Consider the following 16,745-nt stretch of genomic DNA (forward strand, 5'->3'; position numbering starts at 1 on the left):
CCTTTGCCTCTCTCATTCTTCATTGTCTTGTAACCATTGCTCTTCCATCGGTCCTCTACCTCTTCATACCCCCATTAAATTGTAAGCTCCTTCACATACTTTTTTTTCTGCTTATGTCACTTTGTAAAGTAACATGATGCTGCATAAATTAAGAAACCATTATAATCATAATCTTCATCATCATCACCACAGATTATTACTGATCCTGCAACATATTCCATTTTAGAGGTTCATCTGCATTTGGAAAAATTTAGGTGTTGATCTCCATAATTTATACACAGCTACATCAACAAGAGGTGTCATCACAGCAAGGTCATCCCAAGGAGCAGCATTGGCTCTGGCCACTGAAGGGCAGGACCAATGTTAGAGTTTTTCTATACTACAATGGTATTAGCAGATACTTGTTTCTTTATCCTCCAGTTTTTACTTCTGTTGATTTATGCGCGAGTGTTTCAAGCAACAATGTAGACAGACTTTAGAGTGCCATACACTTGACTATTCCTTCTGCAATACTGTTATTTACACAGACAAGACTGATCACAACCCGATTCAAAACAAAATTTGTGCAACAGATATCTGTATGGAATCCATATAAATAGTATCCCAAATCAACTGTGATGTCTTAATAGAGCAATCCTACACATGTTCAATCAGAAATTAAGTCCAACTGCATTGGCTATCTCATTCACTTCATGCTAAGCTATAGTTTATGCCTGAGCATGGTGTTTGGAACACAGTCATTATGATATACACGCTGACTGAAATGAATTGAGAAATTAACATTTTTATTTTTAGCATATCCAAGAGCAGCCATGCTCATACAAGGATCTATGAGTGTAAGTCTCTCTCAAGGATGCTCCCTTCTCTGAATGTCCATTTCATTATGAAAAAAAGATTCCAGTCCTTTTGCTTTACAGGTTCAGTAAAATGCACAGGCAGGAGTTAATCATTAAGAAGAAAATCTGTTCAGAGCTCTGAGTATTCCAGCTAATGAGTACAAAGGAATTTCAATGAGAAACATTTGGGCACTTGGAATTCATTTTTTAATTGTATTGAAGTATTTTATGAACTTTACATACAGTAAATAACATTAGGCTACCTGATGTTTTGTGCCTCACCCCATCAAATTTCAGATTGTAACCTACATATAATCCAAATTATTACATATCTAATAAAGATAGGAACACAGGAAGTTGCCTTATACAGAGTCAGACCATTGGTCTATCTAGTTCAGTACTGGCTACATTGACTGGAATCAGCTTTCTGGAGTTTCAGGGAAGGGCTCTCCCAGCCCTACCTGGAGATACTAGGGGATTGAACCTGAGACTGTCAACATACAAAACAGATGCTCTACCACCAAGAACCCTAAATGCAACAATACAACGACTAGTATGTAGGAACAAAGAAAACTATTACAATAGTTATTATATAGAAATAGAAAAGGACAACAAAAAGAGAAGAACAAGAGCCCTATGGAACTATGGAATATTCTTCCTGATGAGGTACGCCTGGCGCCAACATTACTATCTTTTCGGCGCCAGGTAAAAACCTTCCTCTTCTCCCAGGCATTTTAGTTTCAGTGTTTAGCTTTTTAGCATCTTAGTATTTTAGTATTCCAGCTTTTTTAATATTTAATATGCATTTGTATGTGTATACATATGCTTTAATTTTGATATCATTAATGTATGTTTAAATTGCTTGATATGTGGTTTTAATTGTATATCAGATGTTTTACTTGTTGTGAACCGCCCAGAGAGCTTTGGCTATGGAGCGGTATATACATTGAATTAATAAACAAAATAATAAATAAATAAATATTCCAAAAGATTAGAGAAATGAAAGGGAAATTTAAACCAAGAGTAGGGATGTTGAATAATCAACAGGGGAACACGATGACTGACCGAGATGAAATAAAAGGAAGATGGAAGCAATACACTGAAGAACTCTATAAAAGAGATGCCAGGATGACAGATTCATTCATGGAGGAACCATATGATGAAGAACCAGAAATTTTAGAATGTGAGGTGAAAGCTGCTCTTAAAATTCTTGGAAGAAACAAAGCACCAGGAACAGATGGCATACCAATAGAGCTGCTACAAGCTACTGAGACTGAATCTGTCCAAATTTTGACCAAAATTTGCCAAGAAATATGGAAAACTAAACAATGGCCCACACACTGGAAGCGTTCAATATATATCCCACTTCCAAAGAAAGGGGATCCCAGAGAATGCAGTAATTATCGAACTATTGCCTTAATATCCCATGCAACTAAAGTAATGCTCAAGATTCTGCAACAAAGGCTCTTACCATATATGGAGCGAGAAATGCCAGACATCCAAGCTGGATTTAGAAAGGGAAGAGGCACCAGAGATCATATCGCAAACATACGTTGGGTAATGGAATGGAGCAAGGAATTTCAGAAGGAAATCACCCTGTGCTTTATAGACTACAGCAAACCCTTTGACTGTGTAGATCATTAAAAACTGTGGAATGCTTTAAAAGAAATGGGGGTGCCAGAGCATCTGATTGTCCTGAGACGCAACCTATACTCTGGACAAGAGGCTACTGTAAAGATGGAATATGGAGAAACCGATTAGTTCCCAATAGAAAAGGGTGTGAGACAGGGGTGTATTTTATCACCCTATTTGTTTAATCTGTACGCAGAACATATCATATGGAAAGCGGGATTGGACCAAGATGAAGGAGGTGTGAAAATTGGAGGGAGAAACATCAATAATTTAAAATATGCAGACAATACCATACTCTTAGCAGAAACCAGTAATGATTTGAAACGAGTGCTGATGAAAGTTAAAGAGGAAAGCACAAAAGCAGGACTACAGCTGAACGTCAAAAAGACTAAAGTAATGACAACAGAAGATTTATGTAACTTTAAAGTTGACAATGAGAACATTGAACTTGTCAAGGATTATCAATACCTCGACACAGTCATTAACCAAAATGGAGACAATAGTCAAGAAATCAGAAGAAGGCTAGGACTGGGAAGGGCAGCTGTGAGAGAACTAGAAAAGGTCCTCAAATGCAAAGATGTATCACTGAACACTAAAGTCAGGATCATTCAGACCATGGTATTCCCAATCTCTATGTATGGATGTGAAAGTTGGACAGTGAAAAAGGCAGATGAGAGAAAAATCAACTCATTTGAAATGTGGTGCTGGAGGAGAGCTTTGTGCATACCATGGACTGCAAAAAAGACAAATAATTGGGTGTTAGAACAAATTAAACCAGAACTATCACTAGAAGCTAAAATAATGAAACTGAGGTTATCATACTTTGGACACATCATGAGAAGACATGATTCACTAGAAAAGACAATAATGCTGGGAAAAACAGAAGGGAGTAGAAAAAGAGGAAGGCCAAACAAGAGATGGATTGATTCCATAAAGGAAGCCACAGACCTGAACTTACAAGATCTGAACAAGGTGGTTCATGACAGATGCTCTTGGAGGTCAGATTCATAGGGTCGCCATAAATCGTAATCGACTTGAAGGCACATAACAACAACAACAAACCACCAAGCTATGGCCGTTCCCCAGTGGATTATGGCCACGATCAAGCACAATTGCCTACTACTGGTAATGTAATGAGTGTAATGGCCTACACTCAGTTCACAGCCCAACCCAAACTGGCTCACACCAACATCACCACTATTGTTCCCCTTTTTGTTGTTAGTTCTTTAAACAATGAGGAAAGGTGGAAGGCAAGAGAAAACACAGGGCGAGGGCATGAAAATAAAGGCAGGAAGAGAAAGGATGCAAAAGTGGGATAAAAATGGGCCCCATCTTTCACATTGGGGTCTGATAAGGTTGAAAGAAGCTATTTCAAAACCCAGCTGGCGATTTACGGCAAGTGAGCCCCTGATCTAGATACTGGTAGGACATAAGAAGATGGTCTCCTCCTCACCAGTGACTCATTAACCGCAGCGCAACCTGCCAACCCTGTGGGGAGCAGGCCATGACTTCGAGGAAGGGAGTCTTGGCATGTCTCATTCTAGGAACTCAACACCGGCACCCTGGAGGAGGAATGGCTGGGCGGGCGGCACCGTCTGCCTCCTCGCTTGAGAGGGACTGTGGCCGGGTGTTTCCCAAAGAACTATAGCCAGGTAACACTGAGGGGCGAGGAAGAGTGTCCGTGGAGGTCGAGGCTACTAGCCACGATGGCTATTGTTCTAACTCCACTGTCAGGGGCAGCGCGCCTCTGAATGCAACTGCTGGGAATCCCGCAGGAGGGGAGAGCGCTGCTGCTGTTGCTTAGGCCTCGCTTCCCAGAGGGGCACCTGGCTGGCCACTGTGAGAACAGGAGGCTGCTGGGCTAGATGGGCTACTGGCCTGATCCAGCAGGCAGGGGGATGGGGAGGTCTTCTTATGTTAAGGGGTCCTCATTTGCTGGGGCTGTTCTGAGAATGACGAGTAAGGAAGAGGTTACCTGGCTTTTTTAAGGGGACTGGAAGGACCAAGTGGCTACAGGAGAGGTGTTGCTGAAGCGGGGGTTTAAGCCTGTCACAGCAGCACCTCTTCACCCACAAACGGTATCAGGAAAGCGGGCCCTCGCCTTGCCTTACGCCTCGGAATCTGCAACGATTTCGCGCCACTGGCAAATCACCGCCACGCCTCGCCAGCCTACGACGCTTCAATTGCGGTCATCGGCGTCTAGATAGCCCCTGGCATAGAGGTAGAAATAGAATAGAGTCACACTTCATCACAGTACCTATGGGCACTTCCTGTTTAAAATTGATCCGAAAAAGTGCTTGTTGGATCAGGCCAGGTTCTCACAGGGGCCAACCGGATGCCTACAGCAAGCCACACGCAGGACCTGAGCGCAAGAGCACCCTCCCCTCCTGCGGTTTCCAGCAGCTGGTATTCAAAAGCATACTACCTCTGACTCGCGGCAGTGGCTAAGTGGCACATCTATACTGGCTGTACCTCTATGAGGTTCAGCTGCCACTTCCTACTCCGCCTTGACACTGAGGAAAGAAAGCGGCGCCGCGTCGACTGAGGTTCCAATAGACTTACATGGTAGCCTGACGTACATGCCTTAACTTCCGGTTCTTTTAGATTATTCCCCCTCCCAGGCCGGAAGTGAGAAGAGAAATTGAGGAGTTTAGCGCAGTTGCAAAGCGATATCAAATGTGCCCAACCCCACAACAAAAGTCGGCATCAAAGACAGAAGTCTTTTCTCTAACTTAAGTCTTATTTCGGGGAGGGGGGGAGGGAGGAACAGTGGGAGTATGTAAATATATAAAAGTGCAGTGGCTCTGCATGTAACAGGGTGCTGGATTACAGCTGGGAGGAAATCTGAGGGGGCAATTTAAGGGGACGGATCCTTGCTGCAATCTGAGGGGTGTTTTATATACTTGGCTTTTTTTGCTGAAAATCTAAAACGGCCTTAGCTCCACTCTCTCAGGCACAGCCTTCCTAACCTTCAAGCGGAGACTGGGTAGCTAACTGTTGGAGGATGCTAGATGACAAGAGTGGTGTCCTCCAGATATTGTGTACTCCAGTCCCCATCAGCCCTGACCATTGGCCATGCTGACTGAGGCTAATAGGAGATGGAATTTGCAACAGCTGGAGGGTAATCTTTTGCAGTGAGCGGGGAGGGGGCTGGAACCAGACCACATACAGGGCCTTCTCCAACTCTTATAATTCTACAGGGATAATTCATTGTATGGGCTTTGGTAGGAAAACTTTTTGTTATGATTTATTTGACATTAAGCTGATGCCTGAATGAGACTACTCTGGAACAGCTTACCTGAGGAGATACGCCTGGCGCCTACAGTACTTTCTTTTAGGCGCCAGGTTAAGACCTGGCTATACTCCCAGGCATTTTAATGTTTAATGTTTTCATGTTTAATGTTGTTAGTTAACTTGCTGTTATGTGTTATTGATTTTATTATACTATTGTATTTTAATCCTGTTTGTACACCGCCCAGAGAGCTATTAGCTATGGGAGGTCTAAAAATGAAACGAAATAAATAAATAAATACTTGCCTGTCAGTTCTACTACTTTATGGCTGATCTAATGGTCAGATGGTGCTGAAGCTGATTACTATTTCCAAGTTTCCAGTTCCTTATTTCCACAAAATCTGAAAACACCCCAATCAGAAAATCTTTTTTAAAAAGCAAAATTTGATAACATCCCTGAAGCCCTAATAAGCTTTGGTATACCCCATATCATATATCACCATGACCAAGGGACTATCCCCTTCAAGATCCACAATAATGTTCCCCAGTCAAAATTGTTGTTTATGCACAATGCTCTTTAATGTGTGATGACCTCAGATGACAATATAAATAAGGAACTTGTGCTGTGCACTCCAAAGTAAGCATTGAGTCACCCCAAATTACACATCCACATTTCCAGGAGAGTGCTGCCTGTAAGGTGGTATTGAATCATGTCCAGCTCAAAGCTTGCCTGCAGCACAAGCCAATGTCAAAAATAGCATTCCCACATGAATCGGTTAAAATAATCTAGAAATGAATAAAAAACTTGGGAGTATACAACCGAAAATAAGCTTTTGGCCAACACAAATCATGCTTGCACACATCCAAGAGAGAGTTTGCTATGAGATGGTGTTTAATTGCATCCAGCTCAAAGCTTTCCTTGGATGCGAGACATTGTCAAATGCATGAACCCACACCAATCATAGTCAGAATATGTAGAAATGAATAAGGAACTGGAGGTATACATCCCAAAATATATTTTGGACCACCCCAAATCATACACCTACACATCCAGGACAATGTCCTCTGTGACATGGCATTGAATCATGTCAGGCCCAAAGAGTTTTTATTTGGTGCAAGACACTGCCATCTGGATGCTGAAGTAGGTAGGCCTTTGGTCTGTTCAAGCAGGAGTTTTCTTGTGCTCTTAAGGTAAGATTCTTGTTACATACATAATGTTCAGGAGGTGAGTGGTTTGCTTAGCACAGCAAATCTTTCAGAAAGTACACAGCTTTTAACATTTGGTCTATGTATCAGATAACTACAGGTTATCTACAGGTTGGTTGAAAGTGATTTTCCAGCAAGTAGATGTCAACATACTAGCAATCATGAGATTTTGCTTCTCTGGCGCATCCCCCTCCCCACTTTAGATCAATATCTCCTTTTCCTCCAATAGTACTTTCGCAACTTTATTAGTTATGAATAACATTTGGCATCACATGAGTAATAGCTATGAAAATTATTGTTGACCTTATAATGACATTTCCAGTCTATCCTGCTGATAAAGCCTCTTAAGGGTTGGTTTGTGTAGGTGGGGAGATGCCCTACTATGAATTGCTCTGTCATACACTTGGATTTCTGGTTACCCTGTATGTCAGCAGTGGGGAACCTTTTTCATCCTGAAGGCCACATTCTGTTCTGGGAAACTTTCCAAGGGCCACATGCACATAGGTGGGGCCAAAGGTAAAAGTGGGAGGAGCAACTAGTGTACATTTTACCTTTATACACTAGACTTGTTTCTGCACACACTCACATGCCCTCTCTGTCCTCCACCCAGACAAATGAGGCATTATCAGATTTCAAGGACAGATTCCAGCCAGTCAAAAACACTCAGGTGCAAAGCATGGCCAGTGAGGGGTGTGGCCTAGGGAGACTTCTGAAGGCCCGATACAGAGGGCTGGAGGATCACAGTCAGTCCTGGGCCTGAAGTTCCCCACCCCTTCAGCATGTGTAAGAAGATGGATCTTACTTGCATGCTTGATGGAAGCGCATTTGCTCATTTTGTTGCCTCCTGTCCTGCTAACCCTACCATTGCAGTCGGAGGCGAAACCTGCTAAGCAACTGAAATTGGCTGGAGGCTCAAAGCTAAGAGACAAATGCTATGATTCAGGTAATGAGATTTTCAGTGCATAAGCAGGCTTCTACATCCATATTGCTTCCTGGATCAGGAACCATTGCTGTGAATAGTGCATATGTTGCCATCCATGTTCTGGTGCAATTAGTTACAAGTAAAAGCATGTCTAGAGCCAGATTGCCATGGAGGCTCTCAGTCCAGGATTCACAGCCATTAGACTCCAGTACCTTAGCTCCTGTGCTCCCACCACCCTCTTTCTGCCACAAGCCATTCTCACATTTGGCTCTCGAGATGTTGGTGAACTACACCATCATCTACCATTGTGAACTACAATGAACAATTGCCATCCTAGCAGGAGCTGGTGGGAGTTGTAGTTCAGCAACAACCGGAGGGCCAAAGGTTCCCACACCTTCTGAAACAGAACAAAGCCAAAAAACCCTCTCCTCCTCAAAAATATCTTGTTTGCCATGGAGTCTTCCATCCAGCAAGGCAAGAAAGCGTCTTGTTTTCTATAATCTCCAGAGCCAACTGATGCACAGGCATTGGCTTATTTTGTCGCCCAATACACAAGCAAAGAGAGAAATCTCAGGTTTACACCTTTTTGAAATATATTTTCCTGATCTGGCCAGGTGCTAAGTACCATTTCTTGTTAATGTGTGGACTGAGCAAACCCTCTGTGAGCAGAAGCCAACCCCATTGCCATCCCTTCTAGAAATGTTTAAAAGCAGTAGTTTGATATGGGCTTTCTGTTTGCCTGAAGCTGATCAGGGTTGGGTCCGAAGATCCTCCCTTGACAGTGGTGGCTGCTATGCATGTTTAGTTGGATTTGTCCTTCAGTGGTCAATGAGCCTTACCCCCTGGTAAATATGCATTGAATTGCAGCCTTAAAGGCTGCTTCCACCCTGGGTTTTTACTGTGGAATAGCCATGCTTTGTTTGCTCCCTTTTTGGGGGGCATCTGCATGACATACTAAGCAAAACTTTCCCCTTTAATACTCTCTCCCCCCCTCCATTCACCTTTTGTGTTATTTTTCAGAGCTTGGATAATCTATCTTGTTTAACCTGATGGAATAGCTGCACAAACTGAGCAAGAGTAAACAGCCTAAAGATCTGACAATTAGTCTGTTACTTTGATTATTTATAGCTGGAATAGTATGTACAAAAGAATATCCATACAGAGGTGGTCCTTCCATTGAAAGGAATATGGAAGACGTATGCAAGAGATCTGGATCAGTTCAGGAAGATGCACAAGATTCAATAGGTATTGTTCCCTCAGTACCTCTGTGGTACACATGCTGGAAAGCCATTGTGTGTATGGTAGAGTCTGTATTCATGCAAAATCCTTCCCTGGCAATTTCTGAGAACAGATACCCTGTAAATCAGAGATGGGGAACTTGTGACCTTCCAGATATTGTTGGACTTCATACTGGACTTCTCCAGTATGGCCAGTGCTCAGGGATGGTGGAAGTTCTAGCCGGATAATTTCTGGAGGGCCACATGCTCCCAGCCCTTGCTATAAGTTGTGGTTCTGATATGCCACACTGTCTGAATGGGCTTTCTGGCTCAAGAATTAATTCATCCAGTGACTTAGGCAGTATAATTGAACTTAGCTACTGTACATGTCAAGCTACTGTTATTGCATGGATGTTGGCAAACAAAGAAAGGCAGATGCAAGAGAGAAATAAAATATAATGAGGTTAGAGTTGTTCTTGATGGACATCTCTGCTTATATAAGCAATGCTTACTTGCCTAGTACATTTATATCTCACCTTTCCTTCAAGAAGCTCAAGGTGGTGTAGATGGCCCTCTCCTGTTTTATCCTGTGAGATAGGTTGGAGATAGATGGTGACTGGCCCAAGGTGACTCAGTGAGGTTCATGACCAAGTTGAGATTTGAGCCCTGCTCTCCCCAAAGTCCAACACTTTTGTCACTACACCATATTGGCTATTCCATACTTGATGCTTTTCCATACTTGAACTCATACTAGCTGCATACTTTCCTGAATCACCAAAATTATTAGGTTTAATTATCCAGACTGACAGATGAAGAATGGTGTGTGGTACATTCATTTGGGGCAAATGCCTGCCTATGTCTAACAATTTCATGTACACAGAATGAAGACACATTTCACTAATGCACGTAAGCTACATTCAGAGGTGAGAATTGTACCTTCATGTTCTTTCATCTGTGAGATGTTCCCAAGCAAAAACAACAATAAACACTTGTTTAGAACCACCCGTAGTCATCTCTTTACTTTACACAACTACATAACTGTCACAATATTATGCAATAGCAGAGGCCGGTCATTTAGGGATGCCAACTACATGTTGAAACCAGCAGATGGCAGCCCATTATTGAAAATAGAATTGTCACAAGAGAGAGACAGGAAAATTAATAGATTTGTTTTTGGCAACACTGTGAATATTCCTCATTTGCTCACATTCTTACACTCCATTCATGACCCTCCCCCTCTCCAGTTGTCAGGAAGATTGGAAAATGGAGCATAGCAACATCTGGAGGGCTTCAGATTCCCCATCTGCACTTGACAAGGAAACTGATCCCATAATGATCCCATAACAGATTAGTGACTCTGGACACTTTTCTCTTTGAGGGGGTAGACAAAAATAATACAAGATCTTTGTGACAGATAATAAACATCATCTTTCAAGAAGCTTTAAGGTAAACAATGAACTGCAGTCAGATTTATACCTGCAAGGGAGGAGTTGTCTACATATCTACCAGGTAATTCTTACATTTCCCATTAAGAAGTCCTAGCTGCTACTTGCAGGTTATTAAGAAAATCACAAGTGGCACAAAACTGATTGCCTACCATTACAGCAGTAGTAATAGTGTTCCCCCACCACCAGCCTTGTGGCTAAACCTGGCTTTCTCTTGCCTTGCCTGTGGAAAGAGTGATGTATACAGTGCAGGGCCCCTTGGCCTGGCCCGTCAGGGCTGCTGACTACAGCTGTATCCTCCTCCTCTTCTTCAAAACATTTTGAAGCCAGGAGGGCAAATGGTTAGCCATGTATATCTACTTGTAAAACATTCTCCTAAGCATACAGCATCCATTTCTACAACAAAATGGTGCTTACTCTTAAGTGAATGTATTTAGCATCTGGACAGTAGAGGCAAACTCCATTTTATTCCTGGAGTCATGATGGTGCTATGATTTGGGTGTGGTCAAAGCATCATTGCAAGAGAGAGTGGTTCCAGCGGCCCAAAAGAGGCAGTGATCTGACCGCTCCTGAAAAAGCCCACCCTAGACCCATTGGTCTGGAACAATTACTGACCCGTCGCAAATACCCCCTTCTTAGGGAACGTGATTGAGAGGGTTGTGGCACAGCAATTGCAAGTACTCTTAGCTGAAACAGGTTATCTTGTCCCGTTCCAGTTTGGGTTCAGACCTGGTTGTGGGACTGAATCAGCCTTGGTCGCCCTGAGGATGACCTTTATCGGGAGAAGGATGGAGACTGCAACCTTGTTACTCTTACTTGGTCTCTCAGCGGTTTTTGATACCATTGACCATGGTATCCTTCTGGGCTGACTTGGTGAGATAGGTATTGGAGGCACTGTTTTACAGTGGTTTCGATCCTATCTTCAGGGTTGTTTTCAGAGAATAACATTGGGCAATTGTCTTTTGGCCCCCTGGCAGTTGTGCTGTGGGGTACCACAGGGAACCATCTTGTCCCCCATCCTGTTTAACATCTATATGAAGCCCTTGGGAGCAGTCATCAGGAGATTTGGGGCACGGTGTCAGCAGCACGCTGATGAACAGAGCAGTACACTCTATTTCTCTGTAACATCTGATTCAGGAGAGGCCATGCAAGCCCTGTACCACTGCCTGGACTCGGTGGTGGGCTGGATGAGGGCCAATAAACTGAGTTTGAATCCTAGCAAGACGGCGGTGCTGTGGGTTGGTGGTTCCTGAGTTCAGATAATTGGTCAGTTGCCTACTTTGGATGGGGTTGTACTCCCTCTGAAAGAGCAGGTCCGTAGTCTGGGGGTGCTCTTAGATCCATCTTTGTCGCTAGAGGCCCAGGTGACCTCAGTGGCTAGGAGTACCTTTTACCAGCTTCGGCTAGTAAGACAGCTGCGGCAGTTTCTGGACTGGGATAGCCTGACCACTGTTGTCCATGCACTGGTAATCTCCAGGCTGGATTACTGTAATGTGCTCTATGTGGGGCTGCCCTTGAGGTTGGTCCAGAAGCTGCAGCTGCTGCAAAATGTGGCTGAAAGACCGCTCACTGGAGCAGGGTATTGCCAACATGGCACTCCACTGCTGAAATAATTGCACTGGCTGACCATTTGCCAGCAGGCCAAGTTCTAGTTTTGGTGTACAAAGCCCTATACAGTTTAGGACTAGGATACCTGAAAGACCTTCTTGTCCCTTATATACCAAGTCAATCACTGCGCTCTGCAGGTGAGGCCCTCCTGCAGATACCATATTATCAGGAGGTCCGTTCTGCACAACATAGGAAATGGACCTTTAGTGTGGCAGCACCTACCCTGTGGAATTCCCTCCCCTTAAATATTGGACAGGCACCATCTCTGTTATCTTTTTGGCGCCTATTGAAGCCCTTCCACTTTCAACAAGCCTTTTAAGTTGAGACCTTATACAAGTCTGCTTGCTTTTTAATATGCTTTTAAACTTTTTTTTAAACAATATATTTTTTAACCTTTTTAAAAAAAAGTCTTCAAAGCTTTTAAAAAAATATTTTAAAAGTTGTTTAGTTTTAATGTATTTTAATGTTAATTTTTATGATGTTTTAAAGTGTTTTTAGTGCTTTTGTTTGCCGCCCTGGGCTCCTGCTAGGAAGAAGGGCGGGATATAGATCAAATAATAAATAAATAATAAAGGATTTAAGTGTATTTATAATCCAAAATTGCATAGAGTATTTCTGTTCTTCTAACATATCAGGAATGTAGAAGCAGTTGTAAGCATGGAATGTACCAGGGAAAACATTAACTGTGTCATTCATCATTGGCAATCACTCGTGGCTGAGTAAGATTGTCTTCCAAGATAAGGTCTTTAGAAATGGGTCTGTAAGTGACTGTGGAGGCCAATTCTGGATCCGCACAGCCTCCCACAGTAAGGACATAGGTTTCCAGATGAAAGATGGTTGTGATGAAGATTTGCTTGATGTGCCTTCCGCTTGGCTCGTTTGTCCCATTCACCCTGTATTCGTGCTTCTTCAAAGTCCACAGCACCTTTGATAATAGCCGTCCTCCATTTGGGATGTTCATGGGCCAAGACTTCCCAGTTGTCTATGTTCATGTTACATTTTTTTAGATTCACTTTAAGAACATCTTTAAACCTCTTTTGCTGTCCACCGATGTTCCATTTTCCATCCTTAAGTTGGGAGTAAAGTAGCTGCTTTGGAAGACAGTGATTAGGCATTCGAACAACATGGCCAGTCCAGCAAAGTTGATGTTGAAGGATCATTGTTTCAACACTGGTAGCCTTTGCTTCTTCCAAAACGTTAACATTAGTCCGTCTGTCTTCCCAAATAATTTGCAGAATTTTCCGGAGGCATCTTTCAAGAAGTTGGGAGTGGCGTTTATAAATGGTCCATGTTTCACAGGCATACAGTAAGGTCGGTAGTACAATGGCTTTGTAAATAAGCGTTTTGGTCTCTCTGCGAATATCCCGATCCTTGAACACTCTACGCTTCATTCGGGAGAATGCAGCACTCACAGAGCTCAGATGATGTTGAATTTCAGAATCGATGTCAGCTTTTATAGAGAGATGGCTGCCGAGATAGGGGAAGTGATCAACATTCTCCAACGTCACACCATTAAGCTGGATTGATGGTGCTACAGAGGGACTAGTTCACACCTGTTTGGTTTGGTTTGGTTTGCTTGGAAGATGCTTGTGTGTGAATTTGTTTTATGTGGGGAGATCGGCGCACGATGATCAACACACAATCTTGACAGAAGAGGGCTTTGATCCAATGGTATGGATACCACAACGATTGGAAGTCTTTTATCTGCTGCAGCCTTCATCCGCCTTCACAGCCGTTGTAACGTACACATGGTTATCCTCTGCCTGTTGTGCCATTGAGGACTTTCTTGGATCGTTCTTTGTCTGGTTCCTCTCCCTTGACGTTTCTGCCATGGGTGACCCTGCTGGGAGTACATTCCCGACGGCATCGCTCACAGGGTTCATTGGAACACGCAAGCCCACTCACCACAACTGAAGTAATATACATGGCTGTCTAAAGCTCCCCCACCCAGACCATTAAGTCCAGAGTCTAAAATTATCAAGTTGCACCAGAGAATAGGGCTGTTCAATGGATTATATATTGTGTATGAAGTATACAAAGTAAATGCACCTAAGCACAACAATTCAGGAGTGTAGTGGCAAATTCAGAAGTGGAGGGTCCCTTCATGATAAGTCATGCCCTCCATAGCCACGCCCCCTTGCTAGCTTGCTTGCTGTCCCTCATCATTTCTGATTGATTCTGACTGCCATTCCCTGTAAGCAGGGAAATCATGTAGACAATAGTGAATAGTACTGCTTTAATAGAGTGAATATGTCCCAAGGATACTGATAGCGCAGGAATGCATAGAGGAGGGTGGCTGGTACAGGGGGCAGAGCATCATAGTAGCATAAAACAATTGGATGAAACTGTTGCCATGGTCATGACGAATGTGGGGATATATATATGTTTGTATCAAACCACCATGTTAGTTGAGTTATCCACCTTGCTCCAGCTAAGTGCTTTGCTTAATAAACCACCTTAAACCAGGCTTTGGCTTCATTATTACGTCTCCTCCAAAAAGAACCTAGTCGTAAATTCCACAACAGTCATGCCCTCCATAGCCACGCCCCCTCACTAGCTTGCTTGCTGTCCGTCATCATGTCCACCCTCCTCAGTCCTTCCTGTGTGTTCCTTCCACAACAACAGACACTCTAGACGCCAATCAGCATGAAAGGGGAGTGTGTTAACTACTGGGAAGTGTCTTCTCTGTGCCTGACTCGCCTCTTTTCACTCTGTTTGGCATCAGTCAGCAGGAAAGGACAAGGAAGTATGTTAGAAGATTCTTCTCAGTGGCTAACACACTCACCTTTCATGCTGATCGGCTCATAGGATGTTGGAGACATAAGGACCTTGATCCCAAAAAGGGAAAGGGTCTAAGACCTCCTGAGACCCCAGATGACTACACCTGTGCACCACATTGTCCATCTTGACTGACATGGAAGTGTAACATTGTTCTGTACAAACATAACCCAAACTACAACAAAAGGGAAACACTCTTCCACCCAGTCTAACATATCAGGGGTTATAGCTACTGACTGTATAAATGCAATCAAATGGCTGTCCTGCACAATCATGCTTCTCAGAGTCTTGGTGCCGGTTTGGTCTTTTAAGCCTTTGGGTGCTTCCAGGTGACCTGGAAGCATTGATTTTTTTTGCAGGATGGTTAGTTAACACTGGGTCAAAAGCAAGTGTTGTCTCACACTTTCTTGTGGATTTCCCCATCATGATCCTTCTCATCAAAAAAATGGACTTTTGAGGGAAGCACCAAATCTACTCCAGATGTTGCTGAACTATAACTCCCATCAGCCCCAGCAAGCATAGCCAGGGATGATGAGAACTGTAGTTCAGCAAAAACAGGAGAGCCAAAGGTTCCCCACACCTGATACAGGGAGAAGTGATCCTTCAGGTTTCTCAAGTCACTCAAGTATTTAAAGTCAGCACTTTGAATAAGTCCTGATAATGTAGGCAGCCAGGGCAGAGCCTTCAAAATAGGTGTAATACGATCCCATCTTACTGACCCAGTCAAGAATTCCAGCAGTAACATTCTGCACCAGCTGCAGTTTCTGGGCCATCTTCAAGGGCAGCCCCACAGAAAGCACATTACAGTATCCAGTGGGTAAGATGATACAAGTACTCTACAAAAACTGTGGGTAGCTATTCCCTTCTTAAATGTGGAAGAGGTAATGACAATGTGGAACAGTGGTTATTGTTAGGCTATGGTCCTGGACATGTTTAGATCCCTCTTCTCAGACACAAAGCTCTCTGATTGACTTTGGGCCAGTCACTGCCTATCAGCCTAACCTACCTCTCAGACTGCTGTGAGGATGAAATGAAAGGGGGGGGGAGGAGAACCATGCACACATCACACAACCTTGTTGACCTTCTTGAAAGAAGGATGGGCTATACATGTAGGAAGTAAATACAACTGCTTCTAACGTGCCTGCACATGTCATCGAAAAAATAAAGAAAAATGCTTTTACCTTCAGAATTGTTATTTTAGCAGCATGCAAATTAAAGCTGATTTGTTTATCTAATTAAAATTCACTAAAATGTATTTAACTGGACAATAGCCCTAATTTTTAGCTCTCACAAATAAGCGTGCAGGGCAATCCTATATTCAGATGTAACCTTCAATGGGACTCACTTCCAGGCAGGTGTTTATTCATGGGAATGCAGCCTAAATGTAGGACAAAAGTGGTAGGGTGTTGTTATGTAAGGAAAGAGTCCTCAGGGCTTGGTATAAACTCAACAAGTTCTGGACTCTCTCTGTTAAAAAGATCGTCTTACATTTGGAAACTGCGCTGGATGGACACTGTTGCTTTCTGCCACGCAAATGGCCGTTCCCATGTTTTGTAATCTCGCGGCCTTTCCCAAAAGATCATTTTCTCCTTAAAGATTCAGCTAGAGGCTGGTGCATTGAAACTCGCATACAAAGCCGCCCCAGGTCCATCAACGCAAGTATATTATAATGCTGACGAATCTGATGTGATGCGTTCCTATTAGCTTATGACCGCGACTGGCAAAACTGGAAGGAGTCGTTACTTTTGCAAAACGAAAAGGACGCGCTGACCCCCAAAAAGAAGCTGATCCAGCCAATGTGTAAATTCCCCCGGGTCCCTCTAGATGGCGCGCCGTTTCAATCCAACTCGTTCCGAACTGGCCGGTTTCG

The 16,745-nt window shown here is 43.3% G+C and overlaps 1 protein-coding gene across 3 annotated transcripts in view; it reads right to left on the minus strand.

Annotated features, from left to right (window-relative positions):
* The window catches only part of RAD50 (RAD50 double strand break repair protein), a 258,175-nt gene that overhangs the window by 74,670 nt on the left and 166,760 nt on the right, over positions 1–16,745 (minus strand). The window contains exon 1 of one of the 3 annotated variants that reach the window (XM_061617059.1): positions 4,575–4,697. The exons of 1 other annotated variant lie outside the window; for it this stretch is intronic. The gene's annotated coding sequence lies outside the window, so the exon portion shown is untranslated. Of the gene's footprint in view, positions 1–4,443; positions 4,698–16,745 lie in introns of those variants that run through there. One more of the 3 variants, XM_061617058.1, reaches the window with a different exon arrangement.

The sequence above is a fragment of the Rhineura floridana genome, chromosome 3 (assembly GCF_030035675.1).
Source record: "Rhineura floridana isolate rRhiFlo1 chromosome 3, rRhiFlo1.hap2, whole genome shotgun sequence".
Lineage (NCBI taxonomy): Eukaryota > Metazoa > Chordata > Lepidosauria > Squamata > Rhineuridae > Rhineura > Rhineura floridana.